Source organism: Saccopteryx bilineata, chromosome 1, assembly GCF_036850765.1.
Source record: "Saccopteryx bilineata isolate mSacBil1 chromosome 1, mSacBil1_pri_phased_curated, whole genome shotgun sequence".
Classification (NCBI taxonomy): Eukaryota; Metazoa; Chordata; class Mammalia; order Chiroptera; family Emballonuridae; genus Saccopteryx; species Saccopteryx bilineata.
In genome coordinates, this window is record NC_089490.1 from 241,379,713 (window position 1) to 241,395,482 (window position 15,770).

The following is a 15,770-nucleotide window of genomic DNA, read 5'->3' on the forward strand; positions in this document are numbered from 1 at the left end:
GGGTGCCATTTAAACCCTCTCTGCTGGCATGGAACCAGAGATAAATATAGCCAACGCCACGGAAACCTGAGCCCCCTCTAAGCTGTTGCTGCACATCAAGACATTCACAGCGGATTAGACGTGAACACCCCCGCCCCCCTGCCCCGGCCTCCACCCACCCACCCAGCCGGCCCGCCCCGCTGCTGGCTGCTCCCGTGCCCTGGGAGGGAGGCCGTCGGGTGTAATTTGATTAGTTTTCATTTCTCTGCAGCCCTCACAGGGCAGGCAGGGGAGGTGGGGGGACACATTCTCATCTGCTCCTTTCAGTTACTCCTGGCGGGGGGCCTGCCTGCTCGTTCTTTGCTGATCCCAATGCAGTGGGGTTGCAGGCAAGATAGGGTGGGTTTAGGCTGGAAGGTGTCTTAGGTCAATTTATTCCTCAGCTTCCTGACAGCACTCCTGTCCAATGAGACTCCCTCCCAAAGGGTGAGGCTGCTGCCCACACAGGGCAGGTGTGGGAACTCAGTGTCCAGGGGTAAGAAGGGCCAAAACTTTGGGGCCCAGTGGTCACTTCCGTTTTCCACAGCAGCTTTGACATAATAACTCTCTCTGGGCTCATGTGACTGGGGACAAATCGAAGCAAGAGGAATTTTGAGGTCTTGTTTTTTTTTTTTTTTTTTGCATTTTTCTGAAGCTGGAAACAGGGAGAGACAGTCAGACAGACTCCCGCATGCGCCCGACCGGGATCCACCCGGCACGCCCACCAGGGGCGACGCTCTGCCCACCAGGGGGCGATGCTCTGCCCATCCTGGGCGTCACCATGTTGCGACCCTCCTGGGTGTCGCCATGTTGCGACCAGAGCCACTCTAGCGCCTGGGGCAGAGGCCAAGGAGCCATCCCCAGTGCCCGGGCCATCTTTGCTCCAATGGAGCCTTGGCTGCGGGAGGGGAAGAGAGAGACAGAGAGGAAGGCGCGGCGGAGGGGTGGAGAAGCAAATGGGCGCTTCTCCTATGTGCCCTGGCCGGGAATCGAACCCGGGTCCTCCGCACGCTAGGCCGACGCTCTACCGCTGAGCCAACCGGCCAGGGCTGAGGTCTTGTTTTTATTTTGTGCCAGGGGTCAGTGGAAATCTTGAACACACTAGTCGGGGTAGGGCCACCATCCCCACTGTGGAAAGTCAAGGTCTAGGAAGCTTTGGGTCTCCTTCTCTCACTCTGGGTCCTCCTGTGTCATCTCCTCGAGTCTGTTTCTGCCTCACTGGACACCAAGATTTTCCCGACTCCTTACCATGGGGGTGGAGGTACAGAGCCCTTTGACTCAGTGTAAGTCTCCCCTCTCCTTGACCACCTAGCTTGATTCCACATCTTCTTGTCTGAGCCTTCAGTCTATCCTGCAGGTCTCAAATGTTTGGTGCAGGAGGGACTCAACAACCTTTGGGTTCTCAGTCCATGGTCCCCTCTCAGCAGAGGCCTTGGGGTCTGAAGGGACCTATGCTCCATGCAGTGGGCAGGCTTCAGGGGCCAGAGGTGGACAAGGCTTGTCTTAGGGCTTCAGGGTTAGTGGCATACCCAAGGCAGGCTCTCTGCCCTCAAGGACCTTGCTGTCTGGTGGACCCTGACGGTCACCTGATTCCACTCAACCCCTAGCACTGACATCGCCTGCCCAGGTGGCCACTGACCAGTACTGCTGACTCAGCTCTGGCCACAAGGAGGTCTTCTGGGTTCTAAACTGCAATCTGCCCCTTTTCTCGATCCTTCGGTCCCAGTTTTCCTCTAGGACCTCAGTAAAAGCACTGGACTAAGTCCAGTCCCTCCGCTGTGAAAGATGAGGCTGGTACTGTCAGTCCCTACAGTGGTGAGGACAACAGAGGAAGAGAAGTTGTGAGGGGCTCCAGGCAGACGTCACAGGGGAGGGGAGATCCGAATGGAGCTTGGGGAACCTGGCTTCCCTTCCTCTCCTTGTCTGTGGGGAGGGGCCAGGAAAATGCTGGTGTCCGTGTCCCTCAGGGTAGGGAACAGAGGTGAGGAGTGACATAGCTGGACAGTAAGACCTCAGCAGGTTGAGGGGGGCAGCAAGGTCTGCACTTGGCTCTTGGCCTCACCACTGTTTCTAACATACCAAGGAAAAAAGAAAAAGAAAACTTTGCCTCAGTTTACTCTCTAATCCCATGAGCCCTGAGAATAGGCATGATGCTGAAGTTGCTACGGAAACCCAGAAACTGCATCATTTTGTCCTTTTGGGATCCAATCTGTCTTGCGTCCAAACAACATGTCCACATCTTCTAAAAACAGGAGCAGGAGAATTGGGCCTGTTTTGTGAGGATTACTATCCTGTGGGCGAGACTGGACACACGTGAATGTTAAATTACAATGTGAGAGAGTTGTTTTAATTCTGCAGGGAGCTTGGGGCCACCACCGTTTGCAAATGATTTGGTTCATCAAACAGTCATGTCTTGTGGAGAGCCTGTGTGGAGGGTGGGATGGGGAGGACACTCAGGGTCCAGATGAGAAGAGAAGGGGACGAGGAAGGGTGGACAGGTTTGGATGGAGCTCAGGGTTCAGGACAAGCCTGCAGAGATGTGGGGGACACCCAGCCGGCCTGGAAGGGACTTGAAAGCTGAGGCCGGGGCACCACATGGACAACCATTATTATTCTTCGAGGGCGAGGCTGTGAGGTCCCAGAAGTCTCCTCAAAGACAGGAGGAAGTTTCGATCAGAAGAGGACAGATGTTTCAGCTGGCATAAGGGATGGTGTGTGTGTGCGTGCATGCATGCGTGTGTGTATGAGTGAGTGAGTGTGTGTGTGTGTGTGTGAGAGAGAGAGAGAGAGAGAGAGAGAGAAAGTGAGAGAGAGAGAGAGGCAGGGGAATGGTTGTTGCAATGAAAGGGCACCTGCCATGTGCAAGGTCCTCTCCCTGAGACTGTGTCCCTGGCTGTCCTCCTGGCCTCCAGGGACCCAGAACAGCAGGAATGGGGGAGGGAAAACCTGGCCCCACCCCCGTGTGATATATATATGTATTCATTCACTCTTTCAGTAAGAGACATGTCTTGCCTGCCTGACCAGCGGTGATACAATGGATAGAGCATCGATCTGGGATACTGAAGGCCCAGGTTCAAAACTCCAAGGTCACTGGCTTGAGTGGAGGATCGTCACCATGATCCCAAGGTCACTAACTTGAGGAAGGAGTCACTGGTTTGGCTGAAGCACCTCCTATCCCCCAACCCCATCAAGGCACATATGAGAAGCAATCAATGAACAACTAAGGATACGCAACAAGTTGATGCTTCTTATCTCTCTCCCTTCCTGTCTTTTTTTTTTTTTTTTCCTTTTTCTGAAGCTGGAAACAGGGAGAGACAGTCAGACAGACTCCCGCGTGCGCCCGACCGGGATCCACCCGGCACGCCCACCAGGGGCGACGCTCTGCCCACCAGGGGGCGTTGCTCTGCCCATCCTGGGCGTCGCCATGTTGCGACCAGAGCCACTCTAGCGCCTGAGGCAGAGGCCACAGAGCCATCCCCAGCGCCCGGGCCATCTTTGCTCCAATGGAGCCTTGGCTGCGGGAGGGGAAGAGAGAGACAGAGAGGAAAGTGCAGCGGAGGGGTGGAGAAGCAAATGGGCGCTTCTCCTGTGTGCCCTGGCCGGGAATTGAACCCGGGTCCTCCGCACACTAGGCCGACGCTCTACCGCTGAGCCAACTGGCCAGGGCTCCCTTCCTGTCTTCATCTCTCTTTCTTTCTCTTGCAAAAGAAAAAAAAAAGAAAAGAAAGAAGCATGTCTTTCACCCACCTTGTGCTGGGTGCCGGGGCTGTCACATGAGTGTGCCTGCCGCACACGTAAGCACAGCGTGTCTCCAAGGTAGAAAATGTGATATGACCCAGAGAAGGGGCATGTCCTCCCTCCTGACATGCAGAACTCAGTTTTCTGAGCTTAGGGTGACCTATGTGTCTGCATTTCTGTGACAGTGTGTACATGTGTTTGTGTGTCTGTTGAAGTGTCTGGGAGACCCTGTCACAGCTCCAGTCTGGGGCCCGGGACTCAGAAGATAGGGCAGCTCAGGTGTCTCTGACTTTGACACCCTGAGAGAGAGATTGTCCCTTTACCAGAGTTGAGCTGTGGAGAGGTTGCACCTGGAGGCCTGGTCTTCCTCCCCTGTGCACCCCCCTCCCCGCAAGCTGCCCTCTGATGGACAGGAACACATTGGGGCCACCACAGAGCGGTCTTTGTGCTCCCAGCCGCGGAGATCCGTCACAGCGACCTGACAGCAGGGCGTCGGGCCTTAATCCCTACCCTGCTGGCCTGGGTACACGGGGCCTGCCCACAGAAGCCTCCTCCTCCAGCATTAAGCCCCCCCAGAGGAAGCCCTTGCCCCCACCTGACGGTCTTAATTTGACTGTATTTGCATGCTGGGCTGACCTCATTTGCATGGTCCCAGGAATCCCCCTCACCTGACCCTCTCCTCCTCACCCTGCTGCTCACCAGACCTGTCTCTCTGACTCCCAGCCTCTCCAGCACTGCAGGCAGACCTCTCGGGTGGACGGACCTGGGTGGCCAGGTTGCATGGCTAACATACAGACAGGCTCCCGCTCCAGGGTCTCCCGTGCTTGGAATGAGGGGGAGGGTCTGAAAGGGCGAGAGCCTCTGGCTTCTGCAAACATAGCTGAGCTTCTGTTCTCTGGCTGGGGTGGTAGAAAGAAGCTTCCACAGGCCCTGGAAGTCGGCACAATGGGTGCAAACCAGCACGGTTCTCCGTAGGGCAGGAGCTTTGCAGTGAGGACGGCCACAGAATCAGAGAAAGTCTGAGCCAGGAGGCATCCTGAGGATAAGCTGTCCCCCTCCTTCCTCTACAAACTGAGAAACAGGCTCAGAGAAGGAAAGCGACAGGCTCCAGGGTGCAATGTGAGGGGGTGTCGCCCTTGTGTCTGAGCTTAGATCTGGGGCCCAGTCGGGTGCCTCCTCTCCTTCCCTGAGTCTGACAGATGGATAAGGCTCCGCTGTCACAGTGAGCCATGCTTTCCAGGTGTGCCCTGGCTCAGGTAGGAGATGGCAGGGCCTTGGAGGTAGTGTAGGCTGCAAGTGGGGTTCAGGGAGACCCCAGAGAAGTCGTGATGAAGATATTGCTCAGGGGCGATGGTCTGGGGAGACGGAGGCCTGAGGGCTTGAGGCAGGAGGTGGGTTTAGAGCCAAATCAGAACTGTGGGGGCGGGAAGGTGAGGGGGACCCACATTGTTTCCACGAAAGACCAAGCATCAGATGACCACTGGGAAATCCGTCCCTGCCTGGAATCTGCAGCTCAGAGCAGGTCACTCACCAAGAATCTCTGGCCTCCATTGAAGGTGCCACCTGGAGGCTGAAAGGAAGGGTCTTTGGGGAGTGGGGTGTGGGGAGGTGGCCAGCAGCGCTAGGTTTAAAAATAGCTGAATAGACTCAGCAGAGTGTGTGACTGGGTGAACCTGGGCCTTCGGGAAAGCAAGTGAGGATTTCTCAGGGGTGGTTCGATGAGCCGGGCCTGCAGCGCAGATCCAGATGAGCCCTGTCAGGAAGTGAAGGCCAGTGGAAGAACGAGCCGGATCGAGGCAGGTACTACTGTCCTTGCTCCTCTCTGGTCTCACATTTGTAAATAAGGGGCTGGACCAAGTGACCCATCAACCCCTTGAAAGGTGGCATTCTCATTCTGACTCTGAGTGTGGCCTGCCAGGTGCTCATGGAGTCAGGTCAGGAGGACTGTTTGGAGTCCTTTGAGCTGGGCCTGGGCCTGAAGAAGGAACTCATGGGGTCAGTGAGGAGCATGTCTTCAGGCATTTTCTTCCCTTTTTGTTTCCACATCTGCCCCCATGCTCTTTCTAAAAAGCCACTGGATGGCTCTCTGGACCCATTCCAGCCCACCCACACCTGCCTGGCTACTCTCGGCCCTCCTGGCCTCTAGACCTCTTCCCCCCACCCCACCCCCTTCTGGCTGCCCCATTCTGCCCTCCTTGTGCGTTCAGAAGCCCGAGCGGGCCATACCACCCCTACCACTCCCCGGGAAGCTTCTATTTCTGCCTCTTTGACAAGTAGTGACATATTTGGGAGCAGCTGCTGCCTGGGTGGGGACGCCTTTGCTTTTCTCCTGCTCTGTCTTCTCCTCTCCAGTGCCTCTCCTACAACCACCCCTCCCAGAATGCACCCCAGGACCCTCCCTGCATTCCCCTTGTGGGAACTCAGACGTCCAGCTTTGCCTGGGTTCCTGCAGGGCTGACCCAGGCTCTAGACTGGGACAAAAGGACCTTTCTGGGACAGAAAGTCAGGTGGCTGTGTGGGCAGCATGGGGCCGCCTCTGCCAAGTCCCAAGTTGTGTGGCTTGAGGCAAGTCTCTTCCCCTTGGGACTTCATTTTTAGATTTTTAAAATGGGGGTGATAAGTAATGTCTTCCCTGGCGACGTAACTGGTTCTGTTGCCTATAAATTGTAGGGTCTTGGAGCTCCTCTCGGCCTCTCTGAGGACGTTAGTCCTTGTCCCTCCTTTCCCCATGTGTCTCCAACTTCTCCATCTCTGCTGGCCTTTCCCCCGAGCTTGTGAACATGCTGAAGTCTCTCCCATCAAAATCCCTCCCTTCTCCATGTTGCCCTCAGCGATGGCTGGGTCACAACCTCTCCTTCGTCATCAAGTTTCTGGAGGAAGGACTTTACACTTACTCACTTATCTACTCATTGGCTCCCACCTTCCTGGGGACACCAGACACCCTCAGCAGGTGCCCGCTCCAGCTGACAGTTCTCCATTTCTTCGGTCTTATTTAACTGGTCTGTATCATGCAACGATGATGTCGGCCACACTCTCCTGAGCTCTGCTCTCTGAACTTCCATGACCTGCCATCTCCTGCTGCCTCTCTGGGTGTCCTCGTTCTTCTTCCTCTTTCCTCCTTCCTCTTCTTCCCGTTTACGAGTGTCTCCTGTGCCTGCCCTGTAAGAGGGACCTCAGTTCTTAGACCTCTTCTCTACAATCTCATAGGGTAACCTGTTCTCCCACCTGCGGTTCGGCTCCTGTGTGCATAAGTGCGCAGTAATGTTAGCTGCTCTGTACTGTGATGTATCGATGACTCCCAAACCCCTGCCCTCTTCCCTGTGCTGCAGGTCATATGTCCAAGGTCACGGTGGGCACCCCATTTCCATGTCTGGCAGGCTCCTCAAATCAAGTGTGTCTGGTACAGACCCATTCACTCTCGTCCCCCACCCCAACATGCCCCCTGTCGGTGACAGATGCACCCTCCTCTCTGTTACTCTTGGTTTCCCTCCCTCCTTCAGCCTCTCTTTTGTTTCTCTGTACCCGGGACCTCCTCAGATCCTCTCCAGCGAGTCAGTGTGGGACAAGGAAACAAATGTTCCCGGGAGTCAGAGCAGGTCCATCTGCTGCATTCCCCACATAGCAGGCCGAGGGGACACTGCGTTCCACCCTCTGGACCCTGGGGCCTGGCGTGTTCTCCCCGAGCCATGTTGCCTGCATTCCCTTCTTCCTGGGGGCGTCGGTCAGCAGATGTCCTCCTGGTGGCAGGGGTAGGGTTAGGGGATCTGCCGCCCAGTCCCAGGGACTTTTCCTCAGCAGGCTGTTCCCATTCCCGATGTGCCTCACAGCCTCACCGTCCGGTGGAGTCCCACAGCAACATTCACTGTCTCCCAGCTCATGTCCTCACCCATCTTGGCTCCCCTCCCTGCCTCCGTGGAAACATAGCCCTGTTGCCCCTCAGCCTGTGGCTTCCCAACGTTCAGGCTCTGAGAGCCAGGTCAGGGCACTGGCCTGAGACTGGGTCTCGAGCACCTCCCTTCCCTCACCTGTCCTGCCCACAGCTGCTTTTGCTGGGTCTGGTCCCCAAATCTCTGGTCACCTGCCTGTTCCTCATCTTTCTTGGCTGTGCTTACATTTCTGAAAATGTTTCCTTTGTTGGCAACTGAGGCTTTCACACTTCCTGGTCCGGGGCAGGGAGCACTATTTTCTCGGAGTCCTGAACTAGAGCTGGCTATATTTGGCATGTAGCATTGTCCATGGGAGTTGGACAGTCCAGGGAAGTACCCTGGGTCAAAGGCAGGATTGACTAAGGGGACAATGTGACCATTAGTATCAGGTCATTCTCAACAGCTACATCATCATTGGGGACTTTCCTGTTTACTGGGCTCTGTGACACATCACATGTCTTACACATGTGGGCTGTTCAGTCCCTACAGTAAGATTCCACGAGGTGGGCATCGTTGCTCCAGTTACTAGACTGGGAGTTCCGGTTAGGGGATTTGCTCATGGTACTAACACAAGGTACATGCAGGATTAGCACCAGCCTGGCCGACTCCAGAGTCAGGGAACAGTCTTCCCCACTAAGCCTACCGCTAAAACTCAGGGCTCGGACCGCAGGATGCCCAGGTCCTCTCTGGAGTGAGTGCACAGCAGGCACTAAGCCAAGAACGTGTGTTGATGGTCACTGGACACTCACTGGGTAGCTGCACTGGAAGAATAAACCATCTCATTAAAGCAAGTCCCTTCTCTGGCACAGAGAGAGGGTTCAGGGCCATCTCTTCTGCTTGGGGTGAATTCCTGGTCCTTCCGACATTGGTGGTACCCATTGTGAGAAATGAGGGTGTAGTTCAGAGGAGCACAGAATTATAAACTAAAGATGCAGGGGGATGGGCACCCCGGCCTTCACAGGGTGGGTGTAGCCTGAGGAGTGGGTGAGTGGCAGCGAGCTACCAGGGGCTCTGCACTGAGATGGACAGCCTCGCTCCTGCCATCGTGAATTTAGGAATATTCCGTCCACCCGGCCAGCCTGGAGCAGAGCCCGAAGCCTGGGAACAGGGATTGGCACCGTCCGCGATGCTCATGGCACCTCATCTTTGCCACGCAGAGCAGACGGCGCCTTCCTCCTCCTCTGCTCTCACCGGCTGTCCTTGCCAGGGCTTGGCTTCTGGCCTGGAGGTTAGAAGCCAAGAGCTTGACTTCTGACCTCAGGCAACTCCAGGCCTCCCTTTCCACATGCTGTGGGTGGCAATGGAATCGTAGATGCGTCATGATCAGAGCTGAGACCCACAGAAAACTAGAGGCCTCAGTGTGACTCTCCTAAGGTGGCAGGTGGCAGAGTCAGGGACGCCGCACTGGGCTCCCACGGCCCAGCCGCCTGCCAGCGTCCTCAGAGCCAGGAAGTACACGGTTCAGCAGCATGTACGCCCCTCTATGCAGCATCACATAGCCTTCTCTGGGGTGCCACGGGAGATGACCACACCACACACACATGCATGCACATTTTCTGGAGCTGTCCTCAGCACCTCTGGGATGGCTGGTTCCCTGCTCTTTTCTCTACCCCATCACAGTCCAGGTCTGTGGCTTAGGGTCGCTGGGGCAGTGTGGGGTCTAGATCCTGGGCCTCTGCTCCCTCCCAAACAAGCCCTGTGCCAGGCAGGGGGCTTCACCACTTGTGGTTGTGAGGTTTGAGGTTGGCTAGTTACCCTCCAGGCCTCAGTTTCTCATTTCTCAGTTGGGGAGTATAGTACCCTTAGCTTAATGCCTGGTGCCCAGTCAGCTGTTATTCTCAAAGGGGCTCTATTGTCCCTGAAAGTGGTGTTTTATGGAGGATTCCCACCCAGCCTGGAGGATGGGGTTCTGCATCCCTTCAGTGGTGATCCCCTCACAACCAGCACCCAGGGGTCCCCTGGGACCTCAGTCCCTCCCCTGCCCTGTCTGTGTCAGACAAGCTTCTGGCACTGCAGGAACCTCAGCTCTGTTTCGAGTTATAAATAATCCCTGCCATCTGTCCCCTGAAACCCCAACACTGAGACTGAAGCAGAAGCTTCCTGGATCCCAGTCTCCCTCCTTCCGCGTCTCCCTCTGCTCTGGCAGAGATGTTATATTCCCACCCAGCATGTGAAGCTCTTCCTTTTTGGGCCTCCTCCCTACCCCCCCAACTCTCCATCACTGCGGATGTCGGATGTTGAGGAAACCTCTGGGGATAGCTCTCTTTGAAGTAAGTGCCCATTTACAGAAATTACAGAGGTAGCATACTCCCTCCTCAGGCCTGGCTGGCGGGGTGGCAGCGGAAAGGTGGGTGTGTCAGAGAACCTGAGGAGACCAGGGGCAGGCACCACAGATGGGCTCGGGAGCCATGGTTTTCTGAGTCCCCAGAGCCAAGCATGCCCACAGCCTTTTCGGGAAGATGAGGTGAGAATCCTTGGGGCCTGTCTTTATTCTCATTCCTGCTCCCCTCCACACACACATTTTTCATCAGTCCCATGTGTCCAGCCCTTCCCACCCCGCAGGGTGGTGATTAGCTCCTCTGGGTGGCTGTGTGCTGTGGACTGAGTCCTTGTTCCCCCAAGTCCACATGTTGAAACCTGAACTGCCAGTGTGATGGTATTCGGAGATGGTCCTTTGGGAGATAATGAGGGCTTGATAAGGTCAAGAAGGTGGGTCTATCACAATGGAGTTTGTCTTTTTTTTTTTTTTTCTTTTCTGCCTCTTGGTACCTTAAAAGCCATGCTCAGAAGATCTTACTGAGGGGTTTGAGGATCCCCATCTGCCTATATAAACCTTTTCCGTATATCAGGAGCTATTTTTTTTTAATAGGGACAGAGAGAGCGTCAGAGAGAGGAATAGACAGGGACAGGAAGAGATGAGAAGCATCAATCATCAGTTTTTTTTTTGTTGTGAGACCTTAGTTGTTCATTGATTGCTTTCTCATATGTGCCTTAACCGCGGGCCTTCAGCAGACTGGGTAACCCCTTGCTTGAGCCAGTGACCTTGGGTCCAAGCTGGTGAGCTTTTGCTCAAACCAGATGAGCCCGCCCTCAAGCTGGTGACCTCAGGGTATCGAACCTGGGTCCTCTGCATCCCAGTCTGACGCTCTATCCACTGCACCACTGCCTGGTCAGGCAAGTTTGTCTTTTATAAGAAGAGACGGCAGAGAGCTTTTCTCTCCACACGCTCCCAGAAGGTAGCTGTCTGCAAACCAGGAGGAAAACCCGCACCAGAACCTGAGTGTGTTGGGGCCCTGACCTTGGACTTGCAGCCCCAGAGCTGTGAGAAACTAAATGTCTGTTGCTCAAGCCCCCAGTCTGTGGCCGCCCGAGCTGATCAATACACCATGAGGTCCAGGACATCCCTTTTGCTCAGAAAGAGCATTCCAGCAGGGCTTCCTCTATCCAGATACTGTTAGTGTAACAAAGAATTAGTTTAATAAATGTTGCTGATGTTGAGTCTCTTTCTTTCCATTGTTCACTGAGCAGCCCCTCATTTAGGCCCTGGCCATGGATAGGATGACACGGGGAGAGGATGTGATTAAATATGCAAATGTCCTTTTGGGAAGAGAGGGCTCTTTCCCTTTTCAATCTGGAGTGCAGCTTGTTTCAGATAGAGCCGGAGGGCCTGGGCGTGAAGGTCAAGGACCCCCAACTCAGACCCTGCCCCCCCCCCCGCATTCCTGCCCTATGGGGCAGGTGGAAGTTGGGGGTGTTGGAGTTTAGTCAGTCTCTTGCACTGAGTCCTGGATGGAGGACAACAGATGGAGCCACGCGGCCCTGGTGCTTAGACCGAGGGGAACAGGTGGAGGCTCTAGGACCAGAGTGTGAATGCGGGCGATTCATGAGTGTGCAGGCGGCAGAGTGCCCGGCACAGGGTCAGTAACAGCTGGCTGCTCATGGGTGGGAGTGGGTGGGGTGGGCTCAGTCACGGGGTAAAGGCACCAGAGGGCAGGCAACCAGGGAGGGAAAGAAGGAGAACTCCTCTCACTGACTCAGGCTGGGGCAGGCTGATCTGAATGACTTGGGAAGCTGAGCAGTGAAAGGATATAACAAGAAGGGGAGATGCTCTTGGTCTGCCCCCACCCTCCTCTCTAACCCCGCTTTCCTGGGCCTGATCCTAAACCTGAGGCATTTGGACCATTCCAACAGCTGTGCCAGCTTCTGGCTGGGTCAGGGCCCAGGCAGGAGACAAGAGCAGCTGCCACCCTGCCCTTGCAGATAGGGGCAGAAACACAAACGGGTGACCGGGCTGAGGATGTCTCAAGCACATGACAGGACATGCCACACTTTTCTGCCCAGAGCTTATATGTTCCCTGTACCTTCACCTTGTTCTTTATGGTAAGTGACATGGTAGGAATAGTACTAGCTACCGAGCATAGTGCTCCTGAGCTTACAGCCCATTTTACAGGTGAGGAAACTTAGGCTTCTTGAAAAAAGACAGAGTGTGATTTGACCCTAGATTTATTTGATACTAGAGACCAAATTCATAACTGCTGAGGATGACGGAATTAGCAAAATGCCTGCTTTCCCCCATTTCCAGAAGGAGAAGGAGGCAATGGGTTTGGGTCAGCCTTTCTCTTGGTCAGAACAGGGGCAGCTGAATCCCGTGGAAGCTGAGAACCCTTTTCTCTGGAGATTTCTCCAGACAGGAGCGAACTCTTCTCTGTGGCTGGGTTAGGAGCCTTGGCCTAGAAGAGGTGGAACCAAGCATCTAGGATTGGGTGTCAGAACCCAGTCTCTGCATTCTCTGCTGGGCAATTTTGCCAGGCATCCTTAGGTGCTGGCCCGTGGTCTCTCGCTCTTCAGGTGAGCTAGAAAAACCTTGGGAGGTGCTGCGCAGATACGGCTCCTCCTACCAGCTCAGGAACCAGCAGTCAGCAGACAGGGAGTATTGGGCCATGCCAGCTCCTCGCCCACGCAAAGGCCTTCCATTCGGCCAGCAGGGGGACCCCGAGCCCCAGGCAACGACCACGACGGGAGCAAGCTGCTCCTGGCTGTGGATCCATGTCACGGCTCTGCAAACCCACACCCCTCGCTAACCCTCAGTTTCCTCCTCTGCGAAATGGGAAGATAATTATCCTTTACCAGCCATGCTGTGAGTGTTAAGGAGTTCTAAACAACAAAGTGTTGAAAGGCTTTCTTCTTGCGATTGTTGTAGTCCCGCACAGCGTCCCTGCAAACACTCCACAAACAGGTCCTGAGCTCTGTGAAGCCCTGAATGGAGTCTCTGTAACTTGTCTCCTGAGGCCCATTTCTTCCATTTCTATGACTTTTTAAGTCAACTTGTTTAAAAAAAGAAAAGAAAAAAAAAAAGAAAGACCTTTGCACACCCCATCTGTGTGGAGGGTCAAGGCTGATGTGAACACTATGGTCCAGACCAGCATTCAGAGCTGCCTGAAGACCAGGGAGTCAGGGTCACAATGAGACTGGAGCAGAGAATCAAGGGCCAAGCCATGAGGTTTCCATAGGTCTCCTAGCTGGTCTATCCCTGGGAATGCTGACCAGTTCAGATTCCTCAGTGTGATAGTGACTCTTGGCTCCTTGGGCATCACTGTGAATACCTGCTTGGTGTCTCTGTGGCAACTCTGGGGCCCTACCGAGGAAGAATATCATTCCACTATCAGCTTCCTACTTTGCTCCTTCCAGGGAGCCCCAGGCTTCAATCTCAGCCCTTTCCCCAGGACACAGCCCACAAAGCACCTCACCTACGATTAGGGACTAAGAGCACCTGCATTGCTACCTCCCAGGAATGTGGTGAGCAGTAAATGGGGTATTGTCCACCTGTAAGGGGACTTTGTTATTGTGGAAAGTCTGTCTGACTAATTTACCAAGTTCTGAGTTTGACTGATTGAGAGGAAGGGAGAGAGAGAGAAGAACATTGATTGTTGTTCCACTGATTCATGCCATCATTGGTTGATTCTTGTATGTACCCTCACTGGGGATCGAACCTGCAATTTCAGCATGTTGAGATGACACTCTAACTAACTGAACTACCCAGCCAGGGCCCCAAGTTCTGAGTTTAAAGCACTGGTGAGGCATATTTCTTCCTTATGAAGTTTCTAGGGAGCCAAGGCAGCCCTTCCTAGGTTCTCTCGTGTTGCTTCTTTTATTCTAGGCCCTTCCTTGTTTTACTTGCTCCAGATATAATAAACTTACTTTCAAAATCACCCGGACTCATGCTGTGAAACTTTTCCTGCACAAAGTCAAGAATCCACACACTAGTAGCTGGTCCTAGGCAGACATGAAGGGCCATGCCCCCTTTTTGTAACACCGAACTTGCCCACTGTGAGCTGCCTTTCTCGTTGATGAGATGTCGACCCAGACATTCCTCAGTTGGCTCATTAAATCCTTGTCACTGTGCCATAAGGTGGTCTCTAGGCTGATTATATAATTATAGATGAAGAAACCAAGGCTGAGCCATTCAAGGCAAAGGAACATGGAGGTCACAACCTGCAAATTCCTCTGGACCCTGGTGTGGGGAAGGTCAACCAGCCAGGGGTCCTGGACACACTGAGGAAACCAGAGAGTTATTGGCTCAGTGTAAATTACAGAACTTGGGGTCCACTTGTTCAGCCTGCACGTCCCACATTGTTCTCTCCCCCAGTACGCTCTGACCCTCCTCTTCCTTCTCCACCACCCACCTCCCTGAGGACATGGTGGGCTCTATGTGGAACGGGTGGGGGGTTGTCGCAGGAGCAATAGATGTGTAGCATCTAAGCTGACTGATGAGTAAACTGAGGCAGAGTTGACTTGTCTAAGGCCACACGGCCAGCGAGGGGCAGAGTGGGTCTTTGACACCAGTGTCCGGCTCTTCTGACTCAGTCAGCTGGTCTATCCACTGCCCCATGCGCACCTGCTGCCAGGGAGCACTGTGCTCAACACTGACCCCACCGCCCGTTCAGCTCTGGATGCCCTGGGGGTCCTGGCCCTGGGAACAGGCAGGGGAGAAGGGAGAAAAGAAGGGATGAGAGTTTTGGTTTATTTTGCCCAGAACTGAGGAGCAAAACAATTACCTATATGTAGTATACAAATGTATCCACTACTTGTCAAATGGGGGTGAGAGTGTGTGGAGGAGGGGCTTGGTGCCCTCCAGAGCCCGAGGCTGTAGGATAGGTGACTCAGTCATCCACCCCTGTGCTGGGCCAGGCCTGCCTGGGTCTTAGCAGGTGTTTCTGATAGCTAGCTGAGCCAAAATTAGGAAGCTGAGTGAAACCCAGGAAAAGCCCTGGCCTTGGCCAGGGGGTTCAGTGGATAAAGTATTGTCCCGGCACTCTGAATTCGTGGATTTGATCTCTGGTAAGAAAAGCAATCAGTGAGTGAACAACTAAGTGGAACAATGAATTGATGCTCTTCTCTCTCTCTCTTTCTCAATGGAAAAATAAAGAGAGAGAGAGAGAAAGCATTAAGCACTGAGAGTCAGGGGGCTGGGTGCAAAGGCTTTGTAGCTGGGGAGTGATGAATGTCAAACATCAGTGCCCCTGGGTGCGTTGAGGAAGTCTGTGAATCTTGGGAAAGTATTGGCACTTCCCAGTTTCTCCAAACAGACTCTCTAGGGAAGGACCACAACACCACAACTTTGTTGTCTCAGGTAGAAATGGAAGCCCCCCCCCTCGAAGATTCAGTTAAGACCCCCCCTCCTCTGGGCAGAACTCTGGAAATCCTGAGATGCAGTGAGGGGCAGAATCTCAGGCCCGGCTGGCCTGTCTGTCCTCCCAGGGCCTTTTGCAGCTACTCTTGGGCAGGATCTCTCAGGCTGGGATCTCGGCAAGGCACCCCTTCTGAGAGAGGGTCTGCCCTGGGGGTCGGGGTCGGTAGTAGGAACCAGGGGGACCTGGCCTGAAGCTGCAGCAGGAGGCACCAGAGAGGAATCTGGGTCAGGCACAGTGGGAGCGCTGTTCAGGGCTCCGCAGGATTCAGTGTGCACTCGTCTTCCTGGAAGGCGGCTTTATGTGCAGCACATAAAGAGGACTGGGCTTGTTGGGAGGGACACCACAGGGGCTGCCTGATGGAGAGAATATCGGGCAGAGGGGGCCTCTGGAGCGTGGT